This window comes from Typopeltis vanoorti, chromosome 1 (genome assembly GCF_054136105.1).
Source record: "Typopeltis vanoorti isolate ZY-2024b chromosome 1, IOZ_Tvanoo_1.0, whole genome shotgun sequence".
In the NCBI taxonomy this organism is placed as follows: Eukaryota; Metazoa; Arthropoda; class Arachnida; order Uropygi; family Thelyphonidae; genus Typopeltis; species Typopeltis vanoorti.
Window position 1 is genome coordinate 74,314,271 of NC_143549.1, and position 21,458 is coordinate 74,335,728.

Consider the following 21,458-nt stretch of genomic DNA (forward strand, 5'->3'; position numbering starts at 1 on the left):
AACATTTATTAATAGCGAAAAGCTACTAGGAGTAATCTAAATTTATTACAGCGAAAAGCTACGTTAAATCATAAAATTTAATTTATTTCTCAATAGATGGCATCATTAATAGTATTGATGGCTTCGAGTGATCGTACCTCTACTTGATTCATATTTTAATATAATAATAAATTACATAAAATAAGTTCGTTACTTTACTCATTTACTGTTATTAGTTATATTTCAGATTAACTTTATATCGGTTAAAACTATTTCGTGTATTTGACATGAATTAAATAGTGTTTCCACACTGGCTACTTGTCTTGGAAAGATAGTTTCGATTTCAGATACGTTAGTATTGTCCAGTTGAGCTTCTTCAATTCAGACGTATAATGCTCTGTTCTCCATGGTAAGTTTACTAGTGAAATCTGTCAATGAAAAAAAGTTATACTGTGCATATGGAAAACGTTGGGCAACTCTAAAAAAAACAATTTATTTCTATAAAATGAATTAATTGCAGGATCAACATATGCATGCCTATTTCAAGGGGATTCCCCCCCCCCCTTCTCTCAGTCATCATTTCTGTTTGTGATGCAAGAGCATCAGAAAATGTCGTCATGAACATCTCGGGAGTACGAATCTTTCTTTAATTCCTTGGCGAATTTTGTCGTCTATCCACCATTCAGTGTATGGTAACTAGTGTATATAAATCTCATAAAAGCATATCATATGTAAAAAGCCAAATACTGAATAAGCGAAATTGTTTGCAATATTGGCTATTTACTGACATTATTTTAATTGCTTTTCATTTCTTAATCAAATTATTTGTTACGGAATTATTTTTAGTCTTTTTTATTCGTCGTTATTGTTGTTGTAATGAATAGCATTTTTTTTAGATAGATTTTCAACAGTGTTTTTAAGGTGATTAACCTTGTAATTTTTTGCTTATAAATTGTTTTTATGCATTATTAGGAATAATGCATGTTCCTCTGCAGCTCGTTCATTAGCAGCGATGCCCTTTGTTTGAAAGGCCTAGTTCAAAACCAATCTCAGATATGAAATACTTTTATAAAAGCTATTCATCTGAAGGTGAGTTAGCTAGACTCATACAGCAATGATGGATTTCTTTCTTTTGGAAACTTCGATTTTTCATAATGTAAGACAAACCAATTAGATAATATACCAATTCACAAACATGGCAGACTCTGAAGACAGGATTAACTCCACTGCAGATCCACTATGTTTTTTGTCATGATGGCAATTGTTTTTCATTTGTATATCCAGGTGCTTTATGGAAACCGCAACACTAGCTTCTCTCTACCCTGCAAGTAGTATGGTAATGTCATTGCAATATATGCTTTGAATGTCTGCTTGAAATTTTTATGGCTTTTATTGAATGTTTGCTAACAGACAAGTGTGCTAACTAACTTCTTGTAAGGCCACAACATCTTCTCTACTCTTCATGGTTTGTCCCAACTTTATATCATCTGCAAACAACTGAATATTTCCATCTTAATCTTCACCAATATCATTAATATACAAGTTAAACAGCAATGGCCCTAAAACAGTCCCCTGAGGCACACCACTGGTGACTTTCCTTTTCCTTGATATCGCTCCCCATACGCAACTTGTTGATACCTATCAGATAGCTAGTCCCCAATCCAGTTCACCAATCTAATATCCAACCCCATCCACTCTAGTTTGACTATCAACTTATCATGCGGTAATCTATCAAAAGCCTTTGCGAAATCTAAGTATATTACTGTGTATCCTTCTCCTTTGTCCATGGAAGCAGTCACCATATTGTAATAAGTAAGTAGATTACTAAAACATGACCTTCCTTTAGTAAGTCCATGCTGTCCATGAAAGATAATACCATTGTTGTCAATCCAATTCTGAATCCTAGTTCTCACAAGCTTCTCTAACAACTTAACTAAAACGCCTGACACATAGATAGGCCTATAGTTTTTGATGCTTGAATGCATTGATAATATTTGTGCTATTTTTGTTAAAGTTATTTACTGTGTTTAATGAGTTTTGTTTTCTTAATTGCTGTGCTACAGATGCCATTAAAGATTAAGCGCTACATCTTTGCACGCTATTCAAATAATCCTATATGATTTGTACTTGTATTTACTATGAACCTCCCCAATTTTAGAATCATCAGTAAATTACTGATGATGCTTAAATTCATTAAACAATTGCAATACCCTTCAATTTTCCCCATATCATTATTGTACAAAATAAATAGCAGTGAACCAAGTACAGATCTTACGGCATGCCACTTGTCAGCTGCCTTTTCCTTGACCTCTCACTATATCCTACACATTAACATGTCCATATTATCTATCAGTTTCCGGTTTATACCTATTCATCCCCATTTTCTCCAATTTACTTGAAAGATTTATATATGTACTGCTCATTATAAAAATTATGGAAACAACTACCATGTTAGAGTAAAACTTCAGTTTATTAAAAACCAAAATAATCACTCTACATATCTGGAGTATACACATATATTATTATTATTATTATTATTATTCAGGCCTCCAAGGAGTCAAAAGACTCATCGAGGGAGGTCCTTCCTAAGACATAAAGTCTGTCAAGACTCATCGAGGGGAGGTCCCCCCCTGAGAAACACAAAGTCTATCATACCACTCTTTAAACTCACTGACCGTTCTCGCTCCCACCACTCCATCAGGCAATGCATTCCACGGCTCAACCACCCTCCACACAAAGAAACCACTCCTTACCCTCTTGCTCACAGTTTCCTTTCGTAACTTCCAGGGATGGCCTCTTGTCATCACTCCTTCCCGCTGTTCATCCAAGCGAAAGAACTCCCCAGTGTCAACCCTGTAACCACCTCTCAACAGTTTAAACGTCTCAATCATTTCACCTCTCCTTCTTCTATCCACCAAACTCTGCAGTCCACATTCTCTCACCCGATCCTCATAACTATCCTTGTACAGTCCTGAGACCATCTTTGTCATCCGTCTTTGTATCCTTTCCACAGTTAATTTATCCCCTTCAAATCCTGGGGACCAAATCTGAGAACAATAGTCCAAGTGTGGTCTGATCAGAGACTTAACGGAATGATAACCCTCTTATCTCTGCAGGTCAGTGTCCTTCTCATAATAGCAGCAATCCTCTGTGTTACGGTCACCACCTTTGCAATATGTCCCCTAAACTTCAGGTTTCTATCAATCATCAACCCCAGATCTCTTGTCTCCCCTACTTCCTCCAGTATAACTCCTCCCATAGAGTATGCAGCATCCAATCGATGTTTCCCAAACCTCAAGACCTTACATTTTGCTGCATTAAACTGACATCCCCCATTCATTTGCCCATCTATCTAGCTTATTTAAATCCTCTTGCAGGGCTACCACACCTACACTATTACTAATAATGCTTCCCAGCTTCGCATCATCCGTAAACAACTGAATATCCCCCTGCAATCCACTGGCTATGTCATTGATATAAAGGTTAAACAATATATGTCCTAGTACTGAGCCCTGTGGGACCCCACTTGTAATCCTCTACCTCCTGAAAACTGCTTCACCATACACAACTCTCTGTTACCTATCAGACAGCCAATCCTGAATCCAGTTGACCAATCTGACTTCCAGACCCATGTGCTGCAACTTAAATATCAGCTTATCATGTGGCACCCTGTCAAATGCTTTCGCCAAGTCTAAGAAAATTGCAGTATATGCCTTTCCCTCATCTAATGTTCTTGAAACTTTATTATAAAAGGCTAGCATATTGCTAAAACAAGAGCGTCCTTTCACAAATCCATGTTGATTCTCACAGATAACATTACCCTCATTTACTCAGTGCTGTATACGGTCCCTCACTACTTTCTCCAAGATCTTAACAACTACTGATGACACACAGAATGGCCTATAATTAGACACTTCCAGTCTGTTACCACCCTTATGCAATGGCACTATCTTACCTTCCTTCCATTCATTGGGCACCTTTGCCAAAGCCAGACTTTCATTGAAAAGCCACGTTAAAGGCACTGCCAATTCCCTAGCACATTCTCTCAAAACTCATGGTGAAATACCATCCAGTCCCACAGCTTTACTGACATCCAGAGCACTCAGTATCTGAAACACACTCTCCTCCTGTATCTCCAGACCTCGAACCAGTCCTATCCCTCTAGCATTAAAACTGACTCCTCTAGGATGAAATACTCCAATAAAGTGTTCATTGAACAATTCCACTATGTCCTCTGCATCAGTCATTGTATTCCCATTTTTATCCCACAATATCATTCTTCCAATATACAAAGAAATAAACTACAGTCTGCATGGCATGCTAAAGTTACATTGATTTGGTCTGATAAAACTATTGGCCTGACCTCTGGTGAAAAAAATAATAAAATAAAGTAAATAATTAAATAACCTTAGTACATCATAGCTAGAGTCCAGTTATTATTATCTATTTGGTTACAAAAATAAATTAAGCTAGAGAGAGCAACATGTTCACACAAATGTTACTCATAAAAGGATGAAGAGATGTTGGAAAGGGTCCAAAGGAGACTGACTAAGGTAGTTTCTGACCTCTGGAATGTCGAGTATGAGGAAAGATTGAGAAGATGTAGTTTGCAGAGTCTGGTGGACAGGAGGAAGAGGGGAGATATGATGGAGACCTACAAGTTGGTAAGGGGTTGTTATAGGATCAATGCTGGAGAAGTTTTACACAGAATAGTGGGAGATCAGGGGAGAACTGTATAAAGGTCATCCCTGGAAACTGTATAAAGAGGGTGTGAGTAGAGGAGTGAGAGGTAGGTTTTTTTTGTGCAGAGTTGTGAATGATTGGAATGCCTTGCCTGAGAATGTGGTGTCTGCAAAGAGTTTGAATGTGTTTAAAACACGGTTTGGTGAGCTGTGTGTGTGTGATAAAATGACCTCCCAGATGAGTCTTTGACTCCATGAGGTCTTAGGGTGGTAATAATAATATAAATATACATATAAATTAAAACATAACAGCATGGGTGGTGGCCAGTAAAAGCTGAAATAATTGCTGATAATTAATAAATGATAAAATAAATAAGTCCCTAAATCAGGGTTTACTGAAAACTTGAACTAAGTGGGCTGAATGTGTGCCATTCAAATTCTTGGGATTTTTATGCCACCATTATTGTTAAGACTAGGATGGTTAATGAAATTTTCACAGGCTTCTTTAAATTTCCGTTCATACCAAGTTTTTGTATAATAAAGATCATTTGCTTTTTCAATCAGTTTGGTGTAGGTGTTAAAAGCATGATCTGATAGGCCTGCTTCACCAAAATTGTTAAATTTAATGTGTTGTTTGTGTTCTTTTTTATGGATAGGGATTGTAGGTCCACTTTCACTAATATAAGGTAAGTTACAGGTGCAGTAGATACGATAAACTCCATGGTGAACCAATGGGGGGGGGGGAAGAGATCCTTAGGGGAGTTGAATATGTTTTTTAATTTTATAGGTGGCTTAAAAGTAGCATTAAGATTATAATGGTGTAGAATGCTCTTAATTTTTTTCTGATATCCCTTTAATGTATGGGATAGTTATGGTTTTACTGTAATCTATATTATGTGTATTTTTTGATCAAGTTTTATGACTAACGACTATAGCATTTTTGCAATAGCCGTTAGTTATAAATGTATTTCTGATAATTTGTAATTCTTGTTTAAGAGCTTGTTCATTAGAGCAAATTGTTAAAGCTCTTTTTTTGAGGGTGTTAACAACTCCAAGTTTTTGCGAAGGGTGGTGATATGAGTTAGCATGCATATATTTGCTGGTATGTGTTGACTTGTGGTAGCCTGCCTGAAGGAAGACGTGACCAGTATATCCAGGAAAGGAAAGAAAGTGAGTTCTTATTTTCAATTTCCATAGTAAATTGTATGTGCTCATGTTGTTTGTTGAGGTGGCTGAGTGTCCAATGGCCACTTCTTGGCCATTGGACACTATTAAAACTTGTTACCCCCGTTATGACCATTCTTCCAGAATATATGGTGTCCCCAAGTAATACAAACATAATGTTCCACTTTGGCGAATAGCTGAAGGTATAGACAGCCCAAATTATCACCTAGCCAAGAAATTAGCCTCAACACTCAAAGAGTTGGTAGGTCATTCCCCTCCTATATAAAGAACACATAGCACTTCATAAACAAAACTAAAAACATAACACTCAGCAAGATGATTTATTAGTCTGTTTTGGCATTTCTGCCTTTTTCACAAATGGCCCAGTCAATGACACAATTCCCTTACAGAACAAATTTCCGCCCAACATTATGGCTCTCTTGGTCCATGTACTATGTTCCAGTTACTTCGTGTGGCAAAATATTTTTACCTACAAAAAGGTCAGTCATGGGCTCACCACTCCCCCCCCCCCCAAATTGCTAACTTTTATATGGAAGCTTTTGAGCAACATGCTCTAGATTCCTTTATTTTAAAACCTACAGTATGGCTTAGATATGTTGACGATGTTTTCATTATCTGGCCACATGGCCGCCATGTGGCCAGATAATGAAATTATTTGTTCACGCGGCCTTCCTCAGCCATATGAACAAATAACATGAGCACATACAATTTACTATTGAAATTGAAAATCAGAACTTGCTTCCTTTCCTCGATACACTGGTCACACGTCTTCCCTCTGGCAGTCTGTCCTTTACTGTTTCCCACAAGCCCACACATATCGGCCAATATATACATGCTAACTCATTCATCACCTTTTGGAAAAACTTGGAATCACTAACACCTTCAAAAACACAGCTATAACAATTTGCTCTAATGAACAAGCTCTTAAACAAGAATTACAAATTATTAACAGTACATTTATAAATAATGACTGTAGCAAAAAATACTATTAATAAAGTTCTTCTTGAAACTTGATCAAAAAATGCATATAATATAGACTACAGAAAAACCATAGCTACTATACATTAAAGAGTTATCAGAAAAAATTAATAGCATTCTACACCATTATAATTCTAATGACATTTTTAAACCACCTATAATATTAAAAAACATATTCAATTCCAGCTTGGTTGGCCGAGTGGTTAGCGTCTCCGCTCTCCAGCCAAAACGCTGTGGGTTCGAATTCCACCATGGGCATGGATGTTTGTGATTGTCTGCGAAAGTACTAGGTATGTTAGATGATGAAGGTTGGTGGAGTAGTGAGAGGAAGAGTTGTAGAGTAGATGCCCTCCCTCGATGGAGGTATGATGTAATAATAATAATAATAATAGCACTCCTCTAAGGATTGCCACCTCTGCATTGACTCACCCTGGAGTTTATCATACCTATTGCACCTGTAACTTACCTTATTATTATTATTATTACCCCAATTCCCCATGCAGTCAAAGACTCATCTAAGAGGTCCTTTTATCATAAACACAGCTCATCATACCACACCTTAAACATACTCAAATTCTCTACAGACACCACACTCTCAGGCAAGGCATTCATTCCAATCATTCACAACTCTGCATGCTAAAAACCTGCTTCTCATTCCACTGCTCACATGCTTTTTATACAGCTCCAGGGATGATCTCAGGTTCTCCCTTGATCTCACACTGTTTTCTGTAGAACCTTTCCAACATTGATCCTATAACAACCTCTTACTAATTTGTAGGTCTCAATCATATCTCACCTCTTCCTTCTATTCACTAGACTCTGTAAATTGCATCTTCTCAACCTTTCCTCAAATTTGACATTCCAGAGGTCAGAAACTACCTTAGTCAGTCTCCTCTTGACCCTTTCCAAATCTCTTCATCCTTTTGAAAACCAGGTGACCAAATCTGTGCATAGTAGTTCATGTGTGGCCCAATTCAAGCCTTATAATATCCCTAGTTCTACAAGTCAGTGTCCTCTGCATTATTCCCAGAAGTCTATGTGTTGTCCTCACAATTTTGGCAATGTGTCCCTTAAATTTCAGATCCTTATCCACCAAGATCTTTTATTTCCTCTGCCTCTGACAATATATCCCCACTAAATTCTACATTACATATTTGTTTCCCAAATTTTAAAACCTTACATTTTGCAACATTGAACTTGCATTCCTGTGCCCATTCACTCAATTTATTCAATTCTTTCTTTTAAGGTTACTCGGTGGTCAGCATTCATAGTTAGGAATTTATGGAGACACAGCAACATGTTAAAATAATTACTTAATATTAAGAAAGTAACATTTGATGTTTCAACTTCTGTATTGAGGTCATCATCAGGAAAATACATATGTATAAGATCCAAGCTACATGCTACTGCACTATACAAAGGTAAAATGAATCTAACTATTCTTTTACCTAGCCTGACCTCTTGTGGAAAAAGTAAATTAATAATATTAAATTTTTAAAAATTATAAAATAGATTAAAAAATTAAATTAAAAAAACATATAAGTATAAAAATAAATTAAAATTGAATAAAAATAAAATAAAATATACATAAAATATTTTTTAAAAATAAATTAAAAACAGAACTACATTAAACATTTCTAAAGTCCTCTTGTATTGAGATTTTCTTCTGGGCTTGTTCCGGTTGCTATACATTTTCTATAAAATTCCATCTAATCCACACCCCACCTTACTAACATTAAACATACTTAGTATTTAGAATGCATCCTCTTCATTCACTTTAACACTTCAACACTCCTTATCTCTCTCTAGGAATAAATCCTGCTGTATCAGGATGGAACAATCTAATAAAGTGATCAATAAATAGCTCAACTATGTCATCCACATTGCTCATCCAAGTGCTATCACTATCTGGCAATGTGATCCATCCACAATCATTTTTCCTCCTTCTCACCACATAACAAAAAAACCTCCTGGGATTCTCCTTGAATTTCAGCATGGTCTCTTCTCATAATCCAATTTTTCTCTTTAACGATACTAGTTACTTTTGTAACCTGAGCCTTGTCTTTTCTCATGCAAGTGCTCTCCACTTCTCTCTTTATATGTCTTTCATAATCTCTTTTTTTTTTCATCTGTAATTCCCCTTTAATTCGAATTTGTAATTTGCCTGATGAGACCTGACTCCTACCAGGCACGTCCCTCGGGTGGCGGATGAGGGAAACCCCAAAGGGTTGCTCGAATAAAGAATTAGGAGTTGTGGACCAAAAGGATGCAGCAGAGGAGTGGCAAGCTGGCTGCATTATTCTGCCATTCAACACTATGAATCAGGAGTCTCCACTGTGTCCGAGGAAACCGATGTGACTGATCCTAGATCACAGGGAGCAGCCGAGAAGTTTAGTATGTGGTCAGCCAATAGAATTTCGCATCTCTTAACCTTAAATATAAGGACACTGTTAAAAACCTGGGAAAATAAATTTGATGGAAAAAGAATTTACTAGGATTACATCGGACATTGTAGGCTTGGCTGAAACCCATTGGGCAGGAGAAGGAGTTATAAACCTAAATTCAGGAAAACTATTCTAGTCGGGCAGAGAGGACAATATACATAGAAAAGAAGTCGCCATTTTAGTGAACAATAGGCTACAAAATGCAGTCATGGCCATAGAACCACATGGCCCAAGAATGATCACTATCAGATTAAAAGGTAAAGAAAAAAATGTTCCCTTTACAATAATTCAAATCTACGCTCCTGACCAGTCACATGAAGATGAAGAAATCGATACCTTCTATGATAAGTTGCAAGATCTAATAGACAAGACCAATAAGAAAGATATAGTAATAGTGATGGGTGATTTTAATGCCAAAATTGGGAAGTTTACCCCAGGCATGGAGGATGTGATGGGCAGGTTTGGAGTTTATAACAGAAATGAAAGAGGAGAAAGAATATTAGAATTTTGTAAAGCAAATAATCTATTTATCTGTAATACCCTTTTTTCCCATAGACCTTCCCACAAATATACATGGACCTCACCAGATGGTACAATAAAGAACTGTATTGATTACATTCTAATCAAATGAAATTGGAAATCATCAGTGCAGAATGTTAGAACTTTAAAAACTCCAGACTTCGACACTGACCATGAAATGCTTGAAGCAAAAATTAAACTAAAATTCAAGTATCGTAAATCACGAGCTCTTATCAACAAAGTGGACCTGCCAAAACCGAAAGAGAAATCTATGCAAGATAACTATCAGACACTAATAGGAAATGAGTTTAGAAAATTTTCCTATGACAATATAGAAAATACATGGAATCAAGGTAAAAAAATTGTTACAAATACTGCAAGAAACATACTTGGTACAACATCAAGACCAATTCATGAATGGACAACCCCTGAAATTCTAAATACTTTAGAAGAAAAAAGAACAGCAAAGCATATATTAAATATAAAAAATACAGAAGAAAATAAACAACATTATAAGATTCTTAAAAACAAAATTGATAAAATGTGCACATCTGCCAAAAATAACTGGTTGGAGGAAAAAGCGAAACTGTGTGAAGAAGCTAATAAAAGAAATTATATAAAATGGTATACAAAATTATCAAAGAATTAACTAATATCTATAAAGATAAACCATTAACAATGAAAGATAAAAACAATCTAGAAAAACTGGGTCAATACAAAATATTAAAATAATTTGGAAGGACTACTATCAAACATGATTTAAAAAAGAACAGAAGGAGAGAGAATATAACAGAAAAGATGATATGAAAAGGCACCACCCACCCACCCATAACTCCAGCAGAAATTATAAATGCAATAAACCAAATGAAACTTTCAAAAGCTATGGTAAAGATGAAATATCTATAGAAATATGGTGGCAAGGAAGCTCTTAATTTCCTAATGAATTTATTTAATCAAATTCATTATACTGGAGTAATCCCAACTGACTGGAAAACAGGAATTATTATACCAATTCACAAAAAAGGAGACAAAAGAATATGTAAAAATTATAGACCCATAACACTCTTAAGTCATAGTTATAAACTATTCATTCAAATTATACAAAAGAGAACACAGGTGCTTACAGAAAAAATCATAGAGGAAACCAAGCAGGATTCAGGCCACATAGATCCACCATAAACCATATCTTCACCATTAATAATATAGCAGAAAAATATTGGGAATACAACCTGCCCATATACTGTTGTTTTATAGATTTTAAGCAATCCTTTGATTCAGTTAATAGAAACAAATTGATCACTATCCTAAAAGACATAAAAATGGATTCGGATATTTTAACATTTATTACAAATTATTATGGAGACACCAAAGCTTTTGTTAAAATGAACAACATTAAAACCGAGGATTTCAGAGTCGAGAAAGGTGTAATGCAGGGATGCCCTCTCTCACCTCAACTCTTTATCATCTTCCTAGAAGAAGTCTGTAAAACCATAGCTGATGAACCAGGTGTAAAAATCAATGGTACCAACATTAATCACGTAATAAATAATGCAGATGATATCATTATTTTAGCAGATTCTAAACCACAGCTAGAAAAACTATTAATATTTTAAATGACTCTTGTAAAACTTATGGTATGAAAAGAAATCATCATAAAACAAAAATAATGAAGATAGGTAGAGAAGAAGAAAATATTTCTATAAATCTCGAAAATTATCTGCTGGAACAAATTAATAAATATGTTTATCTTGGCAATCTTATATCTAGTAACCTCAACAATATGGAAACAGTAAAACACAGGCTAAACCTAGGTTGGACCAACATGAATAAACTAAACAAAATATGGAAAAATAAAAAAATCCCAACGAGTCTAAAATTAAAATTATATAAAACAATTATTATCCCAACAGCTACTTATGCTTCAGAAGCTTGGAGATTAACTCAACAACCAATCAAGAAACTTCAAGCATTTGAAATGAAATGCCTCAGAAAAATTAATAACACCCACTGGATGGAACACAAGACTAATGATCAAGTCAGAACAGATTTAAACTTCCCAGATAGTATAATAGACATAATAATTAAGCATCAACTGAGATAGTTTGGTCATATTCAGAAAATGGCCCCTCATAGACTCCCATATTTAGCTCTGAATGGATATATAGGAAGAAAAAGACCTAGAGGCAGACCAAGAAGTACTTGGATAAAGTTGCTGAAAGAACATTCCCATCTACCCAGCTATAGAGTCATGAGTGAGATAGCTAAAGCTAAAGATCGCGATAAGTGAAGAACCTTTCTTCTTAGTGGACCCAACCCATTATCAAGTGGATGAGATGAGATGATGATGAATTCCCCTTTAATCACTTCTTTCATCATCTGACTATAAACTGCTTGATCTTCTTCACTTGAGATATATATAATCTACCACTGCTCTCAATTTTTTCTTAAGTATCTTCCATGCACTACTGCCATATCTTCTTTCAAATTTTTTTTCTCCATTGCACTGTTGTAAGCTAGTTTCTACGTCTATAACAGTCACCTGCCTTATAATTCCACATAAATTCCTTCTGCCTTTACATGTCTACATGCTTATTCATCTTTCAAGTCAGAGCTACATAGGTCAGTCTCACCAACTAGGGGCAGGTATGACATCTCAGCCTCAATTAGATCCTCTGATGGTATTAACAAATCCCAAACTCTTGATCCTCATGTTCCCTTCATCACATGCTGCATAAGACAGCTGTCCTTCAAGAAATCCAAAAATTCATAGTTAAGAAATTATGGAGACACAACACACATGTTAAAATAATTACTTTACTTAATATTAGGAAAGTAACTTTCAACTTTTGACTTCTGTATTGAGGTCATTATCAGGAAAATACATATGTATATGATCTAAGCTATATGCTACTGCACCTATACAAAGGTAAAATGAATCTAACTGTTCATTAATCTTTTACCTAGCCTGACCTCTCTTGGAAAAACTAAATTAATATTATTAAATTTTTTTAAAATTATAAATAGATATGGTATAAAGACAGCTGTTGCAGAATGTGTTGTGGAGATACTTAATGAGCAATTCATAAAGATCTTTCAATCTTGTGAATGTGACTTCATGGAGAGATTAAGAGCAGTTGATGATGGGGAGGAGAGACTGACTGTAAGTGAGCAAGAGGTGTTTGGGGAGTTGAGTAAACTAGATGTAAATAAGGCTGTGGGACTTGATAATATATCACCACGTATTCTGAAGGAGTGTGCCAGAGAGTTGACACCTGCCTTGACATATTTTTTTAATACGAGTCTTGCACTTGGTCAAGTTCCTAAAGAGTGGAAGGAGGGCAAGATTTTGCCACTTCATAAAGGAGGTGATCGAACTCAAGCATCAAACTATAGGCCTATCTGTGTGTCAGGTGTTGTGGTTAAGTTGTTGGAGAAGCTTGTGAGAACTAGGATCCAGAGTTGGGTTGACAACAATGGTATAATCTTTGATGGACAGCATGGATTTGCTAAAGGGAGGTCATGTTTTAGTAATCTACTTACTTATTACAATAAAGTGACTGCTTCCTTGGACAGAGGAGAAGGATACACAGTAATATACTTGGATTTCGCAAAGGCTTTTGATAGAGTACCTCATGATAAGTTGACAGTCAAACTAGAGCAGATGGGGTTGGATATTAGATTAGTGCATTGGATTGGAGACTGGCTATCTGATAGGTATCAACAAGTTGTGTATGGGGGTGCAATATCCAGGAAAAGGAAAGTCACTAGTGGAGTGCCTCAGGGGTCTGTTTTAGGGCCATTACTATTTAACTTATATATTAATGATATTGGTGAAGATTTGGATGGAGATATTCAGTTGTTTGCAGATGATGCAAAGTTGGGACGAACCATAAAGAGTAGTGAAGATGTTGTGGCCTTGCAAGAAGACTTGAATAAATTGAGTGATTGGGCAAGCAAATGGGGATGTGAGTTCAATGTTGCAAAATGTAAAGTTTTAAAATTTGGAAAACAAAGATGGGATGCAGAATTTATGCTTGGTGAGAATATATTGTTGGAAGTAGAGGAAATAAGAGATCTGGGGGTGATAGTGGATAAGGATCTAAAATTTAGGGGACACATCGCCAAAATTGTGAAGACAACACAAAGACTTCTGGGAATGATGCGGAGGACACTGACATGTAGAAGTAGGGAGATACTTGTTCCAATGTATAAGGCTTTGATTAGGCCACACTTGGACTATTGTGCCCAGATTTGGTCACCGGGTTTTCAGAAGGATGAAGAGCTGTTGGAAAGGGTCCAAAGGCGACTGACTAAGGTAGTTTCTGACCTCTGGAATGTTGAGTATGAGGAAAGATTGAAAAGATGTAATTTGCAGAGTCTCGTGGAGAGAAGGAAGAGGGGAGATATGATAGAGACCTACAAGTTGGTAAGGGGTTGTTATAGGATCAATGGTGGAGAAGTTCTACAGAGAATAGTGGGAGATCAGGGGAGAACCAGAGGTCATCCCTGGAAACTGTATAAGGAGGGTGTGAGTAAGAGAGTGAGAGGCAGGTTTTTTTCGTGCAGAGTTGTGAGTGATTGGAATGCCTTGCCTGAGAGCGTGGTGTCTGCAAGTAGTTTGAATGTGTTTAAGACACGGTATGATGAGATGTGTGTGTAAGATAAAAGGAGATTTGACTCCATGAGGTCTTGTTTAATAATAATAATAATAGATTAAAAAATTAAAATTAAAAAAAGATAAGTATAAAAATAAATTAATACTGAATTCAAATAAATTAAAAACAGAACTACATTAAACATTTCTAAAGTCCTCTTATATTGAGATTTTCTTGTGGACTTTTTCTGGTTGCTATAAGTTTTCACGGTTGTTTTCACCATTTGGCCCCATCGCGAAACATTAAATACATTCCTTAACCACATGAACAAACAACAGAAATGTATTCAATTCACCATTGAAATCGAAAACAATGTCTCTTCCTATGTCTTCCCTCAGGCTGTCTACTGCAAACCTACGCAAGTGGGCCAATATATACACAAAAATTCATACCACCACCTAGCATAAAAACTAGGAGTCATAAGCACCCTCAAACTCAGAGCATAACAGTTTGCTCAAATGAAGAAGCTCTAAACTTAAGAATTCAAAATCATTAACCATACATTTGAAAAAAATCTCTACAATAAAAAAGATAAATCAAAAAAAAACAATTTATAAAATTCTCCACGAAAATACCACTAAAAACAAAAAAGACTACATGAATGCAATAGTCATACCATATGTTAGGGGCATTTCAGAAAAAATAGACAGAACACTACATAAATACAACATCAAAACCACCTTCAAACCCCCGACAAAAATAAAAAAATTAACTCAGTTCTTCCAAGGATCCTCTTCCATGCCTGGCCCACCCAGGGGTCTACAAAATCTAATGTACATGACCTACCCTACATAGGGGAAACAAGACACACGATCCTAATCAGAAAAAGCAAACGCAAACAACACATTAAATTCTTCCATTATGATAAAACAGGTCTATCAGACCACGCACTGCAAACATACCATAGAATTGACTGGAAAGGCATCATGTCCCTACATCGCACCAAAACCTGGTTTCAGAGAAAATTTAAAGAAGCCTGTGAAATGCTAGAACACCATCAAAACCCGAACAAAAACGACGGATTATCATTCCAAGAATGTGGAGGACCCATCTGCAACCCTTATGGCAACCGGAACAAGCCCAGAAGAAAATCTTATACCAGAGGACTTTTGAAATATTTAATGTAGTTCTGTTTTTAATTTGCTTTTTAAAAATTTTTTTTTTAAATTCAATTTTAATTTATTTTTATACTTATCTGTTTTTTTATTTAATTTTTTAATCTGTAATTTTTTTAATTTAATATTATTAATTTAGTTTTTCCACAAGAGGTCAGGCTAGGTAAAAGATTAATGAACAGTTACATTCATTTTACCTTTGTATAGTGCAGTAGCAAATAGCTTGGTTCTTATATATGTATTTTCCTGATGATGACCTCAATATTCGGGTGCTTAAGGGTCAAAGCTGTATAACTGAGAGGAGACCTTCACATAGCCTTTAAAGGAATGCGGAGAACCAACCAGGGCTTCTGACCTAATGTCCAATCCTCACCTTCTTGTGATGCACCCTGTTGGGTATCTACTTGGATACTGAACGAACGAGGATGGGCTGACAATTTGGGAATTAGCCGACCAAATTGTATTCTTATTGGTTAAACCAAAATAAAAAATGATAGTATAACATGACAAAATTTCATGCCGGCTGGAGCGTCGCCCAGTTAAACAAGGCCCCCGTTGTTTTCGCCAGAGAACCAGGGCAAACAGCGAATAGTCAGCTACTGGAAAAAATCTGAAAACAAACCCCTAACTCAACCTCACCAGAGTTAAAGATCGGTACTATCAACGTAAGATGCCTGACTGGCAAAGAAATTGAGCTAGCTGAGGAATTAGATAAGTACCAGATCGACATAATAGGGGTGACTGAAACAAAAAAGAACAAAACTGGTGAGATCTTTCTGAGCAATAAATACAAAATGTTATATTCAGGCAATGACAATCAAGGAAATGAAGGAGTAGCCATAGTATTCAACACAAAATACGAGGCTAATCTTCTTGAATGGTAGTCAGTCTCAAGTAGAGTAATGTGGGCGGGAGGACTTTGGCAAGAATATAGAAAATAAATATCAAGAAGGTGGCAGAATATTCTGGAGCTTGTTGAAGAAGCTTAGGAATGGATGAAAGAGTGCTGTAAAAGGAGTTAGAGATGATAAAGGTGACATGAAAACGGGAGAAAAAGATATCCTTGAAGTATGGAGTAATTACTTTGAAAAACTGCTAGATGAAACAAGCAGTGATGACAGCACAGTGGTAAAAAACACTGACCAGGCATGCAGTCAGAAATACATATCCATACTTGAAGTAGAAAAAGCCATCAAAGGCTTGAAATGTGGAAAGGCAGCAGGAGTAGATAATATTCGACCAGAAATGCTGAAGTATGGTGGTATAAGAGTCTTACAGTGGCTGCACTGCATAGTTCAGAAAGCCTGGACAGAGGGACGAATTCCCGATGATTGGAGTATAGCTCTCATAGTACCCATATATAAAAAGGGAAATAAAACTGAATGTGAGAATTACAGATGTATTTCCCTACTGAGTGTTCCTGGCAAGATCTATGTAAGTATACTTGAGAAATGGTTGAGAAGAATTGTGAAAGAAAAGCTTGGTGAAGAACAAGCGGGATTCAGGCCAAACAGAGGCTGTCAGGATCAGATCTTCACTTTACGACAAATAGTCGCGAAAGCATGGGAATATAACAAAGATCTGTATTTAAGGTTTGTAGATCTGGAAAAGGCATATGATAAGGGGTGCCAAGAGAAGCTATTCAATACGCTGCAGTTATATGGTGTCAATGGGGCATTATATCAAGCAATACTTAGTCTTTATTTGAGTTGTAAGTCAGCAGTTAGAATTGAAGGAAGTACAGGAAGATGGTTTAATGTTAAAGCTGGTGTGAGATAAGGATGTACATTATCCCCTCTGTTATTCATTATCTATATGGATCACATTATGAAGGAAAGTGATATTAAACATGATATCAAAATTGGTGATGTTAATGTCAGCTCTTTGCTTTATTCAGATGATGTTATACTTCTAAATAAATCCGCTACAAGTGTGCAAGATTCTCTGACTAAATTGAATAGCTGTTGTAATAGATATGGTATGAAGGTCAGCAATAAAAAGACAAAGACAATGAAAATAGGAAGAATCATTGAAAATGTCAACTGTGTTTTGAATGGAGAACCTATGGAACAAGTAAAACATTTCAGCTACTTAGGCATGATTTTTACTGAAGATGGTAAATTGAATATAGAAATAGACAACAGAATCAGCAAAGGTGGTATGGTGGGAAGTCAATCGAATATATTCATATGGAATAAGAGAGAAATTAGTTGGAACACTAAATTAGCTGTATACTAGACTATGTTCAAACCAGTTTTAAGTGATGGATCTGAGAGCTGGTTTAGAAGTAAAATACTTGACCAAAGACTAGAGGCCGCAGATATGGTAGTCCTGAGAAAGATTATAGGCATGAACAGATGGCATCAATGGCAATATCATATTAAAAACGAGGATATTAGAAAAGAACTTGACATTGTCAGCATCCAGGAATGCATTAGCGTTGCTAATCTCAGTGGTATGGTCACCTAAACAGAATGGGCAAGGAAAGATTGGCAAAACAAGTGTTCTCTGCCAGGTTGGCAGCAAAACGACCAAGATATAGGTGGATTGATATGGTACAAAGTGCCTTAGACGATAGAAATATAAGATCTGATAATGTTGGAGTCTTGACAAGTAACAGACTGATTTAGAGGAAAATTGTAGATAGGAAGTTAATAATGATATAATTTTTTCATGTAGTACTATCATATCCTGTACACCCCTTGTAGGTACATCACAGGAATTTGATGATGATGACCTCAATATTAAGTAAAAGTAATTATTTTAACACGTGTTGTATCTCCATAAATTCCTAAGTATCAATTTATTCAAGTCTTTGTAAGGCCACAATGGCTTCTTTACTCTTCATAGTTCATCCCAACTTTGTATCATCTGCAAACAACTGGATATCTCCATTCAAATCTTCGCCAATATCATTAACATACAAGTTAACAAGTAATGTCCCTAAAACAGGCCCCCTGAGGTACACCACTAGTGACTTTCCTCTTCTGGGATATTGTTACACAACTTGCTGATACCTATCAGATAGCCAGTCTCCAATCCAATGCACTAATCTAATATTCAACCCCATCTGCTCTAGTTTGATTATCAACTTATCAGGCAGTAATCTATGAAAAGCCTTTGCAGAATCTAAATATATTACTGTATATCCCTCTCCTCTGTCCAAGGAAGCGGTCACCTTATTGTAATAAATAAGTAAGTTACTAAATGATGACCTCCATTTAGAAAATCCATGCTGTCCATCAAAAATAATACCATTATTGTCAACCAATTCTGCATCCTAGTTCTTACAAGCTTCTCCAACAGCTTAACCACAAACCAAACACACAGATAGGCCTATAATTTGATGCTTCAATTCTATCACCTCCCTTATAAAGCAGTACAATCCTGCCCTCCTTCCACTCCTTTGGAACTTGACCTAGTGCAAGACTCATATTAAAAAGATATGTCAAGGCAGATGTCAACACCCTGGCACGTTTCTTCAAAATACATGGTGATATATTATAAATCCCAAAGTCTTATTAATATCAAGTTTCCTCAACTCCCCATACACCTCTTGCTCACTCACAGTCAGTCTCTCTTCCCTGTCATCAACTATCAAGCTCTCCATGAAGTCACATTCACAAGAATGAAAGACTCTTATTGAACTGCTCATTAAGTATAATGAGCAGTTCATAAGCATTTCATCTCCACTATATCTTCCAGAACAGTTGTTCTTATACCATTTTCTCCAGTCACTGTCATCATTCCATAAGCATTTTTTTTTTTTTTTTGTGCTGGCTGCATATCGAAAGAACTCTCTAGGATTCTTTTTGGCCTCATTAGCTAACTGCTGCTCATACCTCACATTTGCTACCCTTACCAACCATGTCAGCCGTCTTGCCTGGTCTTTGTAATACTCACGGAATTGGTTATTACCACTTCTCTTATGCTGCCTCCATAATTCCCTTTTTCTGTATATCACATGCTTAATCTCTTCATTCATCCATTTCACACCTACCTTATTTAACCTTCTGACCCTTGGAATACATTTAGACATTGCTAATCTTGAATATCACCCAAGCTGCATTGATCTCTTTTCCAGCTAACTCCTCATTCCATGCTACTCCTGCAAGCTGTCTCCTGAGCTCTTCATAATCACCACCCTTGTGGTTCCACATATACTCTTTTTCTCACAGAGGTCTGCATACTGCTGGCAACCACCCAGGTAATCACTTCATGGTCACTCTCACCAGTTGGAGGGTGATCAGTCACCTCATTTATAATGACATCCTCTGATGAGATGATCAAATCCAAGATCCTCAATCCTTGTGTGTGTGCCCTCTGTTGCATACTGTCTGAGGTAGTTATCTCTCAAAAACTCAAGATACTCATTTTCTTTACTTCCAGTTGCTATCTCATCATCACAGTCTATATGGCCATAATTAAAATCAATCACCCATAATGATCAGCCTTTTTTTATCGGCTTGGCTAATTTGATTATACATTTCATAGTCAGTACAATCCACATTACCAGGTTTATAACAACATCCAACAAAGTATTTCATTCTATTCACCTCTATCTCACACAATACTGCCGCAAAGCCATTGGCACTATTTCTCTCTTGCATCCTCTACCTTGTATGGACATAACTCTTTCTCTATCATCAGTAGCCCCCCCCCTCCCTTTTTTACCCTTTCTGTCCTCACGAAACACATCATACTCTTCCATCTCTTTTCCTTTCAGGATGTCGTCCTGAAACCATGTCTCACTTATTCCAACAATTTTTGGGTGAACCGACTCAATTAATGCAACCATTTCATTTGCTTTGTTTCTTACACTTATAGCATTCATATACAAACACAACAGCTCATTCCTGGATCTATAGCTAGTTCCACTGATACCACTCATTCCATGTGATTTCTCCACATTTAACTCAAGCCATTTCCCTTTCTCCTTATTCGTTTTAGAACCCTCTTCAAATCCAACTGTTTCCTCTTGATCCCAGGTCATTCCCTTCCTTTCCTGTCTACACTTGCATTCACATCCTCTAGGAGCATTCAACTTTCTCACGCTATATTCCCCTGTCCACCCTGAGCCTTCCCATTTCCCTGTCTGTCTTGCACACCCATTCTCTCATTTCTCTATACTCATGCTGCTCACTTCTTCATTCATACCCACCTCTTCACCTAATCTCCCTTGTCTTACTCTCCCGCTCTTCCACATCGCTTCCCACTTGATCAAATTCATTCTCTGCACTCACTTCTCTACTTTCCAGGAGCAGTCTCTTCAAGCAACTCACACACCAAAATCACTCAAATGCAGTCCATCACTCTTATTCAGTTCACTGCGTTCTTACAGTTAAATAAACCAGAGGAATTCGAAAATAAAATAGAAACTAAAAGAGAAATTAAAATTCTAATAAAATAGAAAATAAAATTCAGCCTGTAGAATTTGATTCTGATAGTGATGATTCTGTAAATTGAGAACATAATTCAAGTGTTTTAAGTGAAATATTTAAAAAGCACAGAGACAAAAAATTTAAATATAATGAATTTGGAGATATAAATTTCCAATTATATTGAGCATCAGATGATTCTGAACTAGTACCCATTAAGAAATTCTAAATAATGAATCATTACATAATGATCAGCAAGAACCTCATTATTATTTAAGATCTAAGAATTTGAAAGGAAAAAAGTATGGCATGAGGGAGGACATGAAAGAATTACTGGAAGTAGCAAAAAAGAAAAGAGTGAGAGAGTTAAGATATTCAGTCTGTTGCCACAGTATGACAGAGTAGAGCTGAGAAGGAGGGCCATAATAGCGAATGACTGGATGTACAGGTTATGCAGGAGGAATAATGAGGAGTGAGTTTGATGGGTGAAAGGACTTATACAAGAAGGATGGTTTGCATCTGA

General features: G+C 36.3%; 1 protein-coding gene across 1 annotated transcript in view; it reads left to right on the top strand.

Annotated features, from left to right (window-relative positions):
* The first annotated feature begins 625 nt into the window (after positions 1 to 625).
* The window catches only part of LOC150110094 (uncharacterized), a 119,046-nt gene continuing 98,213 nt past the window's right edge, over positions 626 to 21,458 (top strand). Inside the window, exon 1 of the mRNA XM_090391359.1 lies at positions 626 to 666. The gene's annotated coding sequence lies outside the window, so the exon portion shown is untranslated. The remainder of the gene's footprint in view (positions 667 to 21,458) is intronic.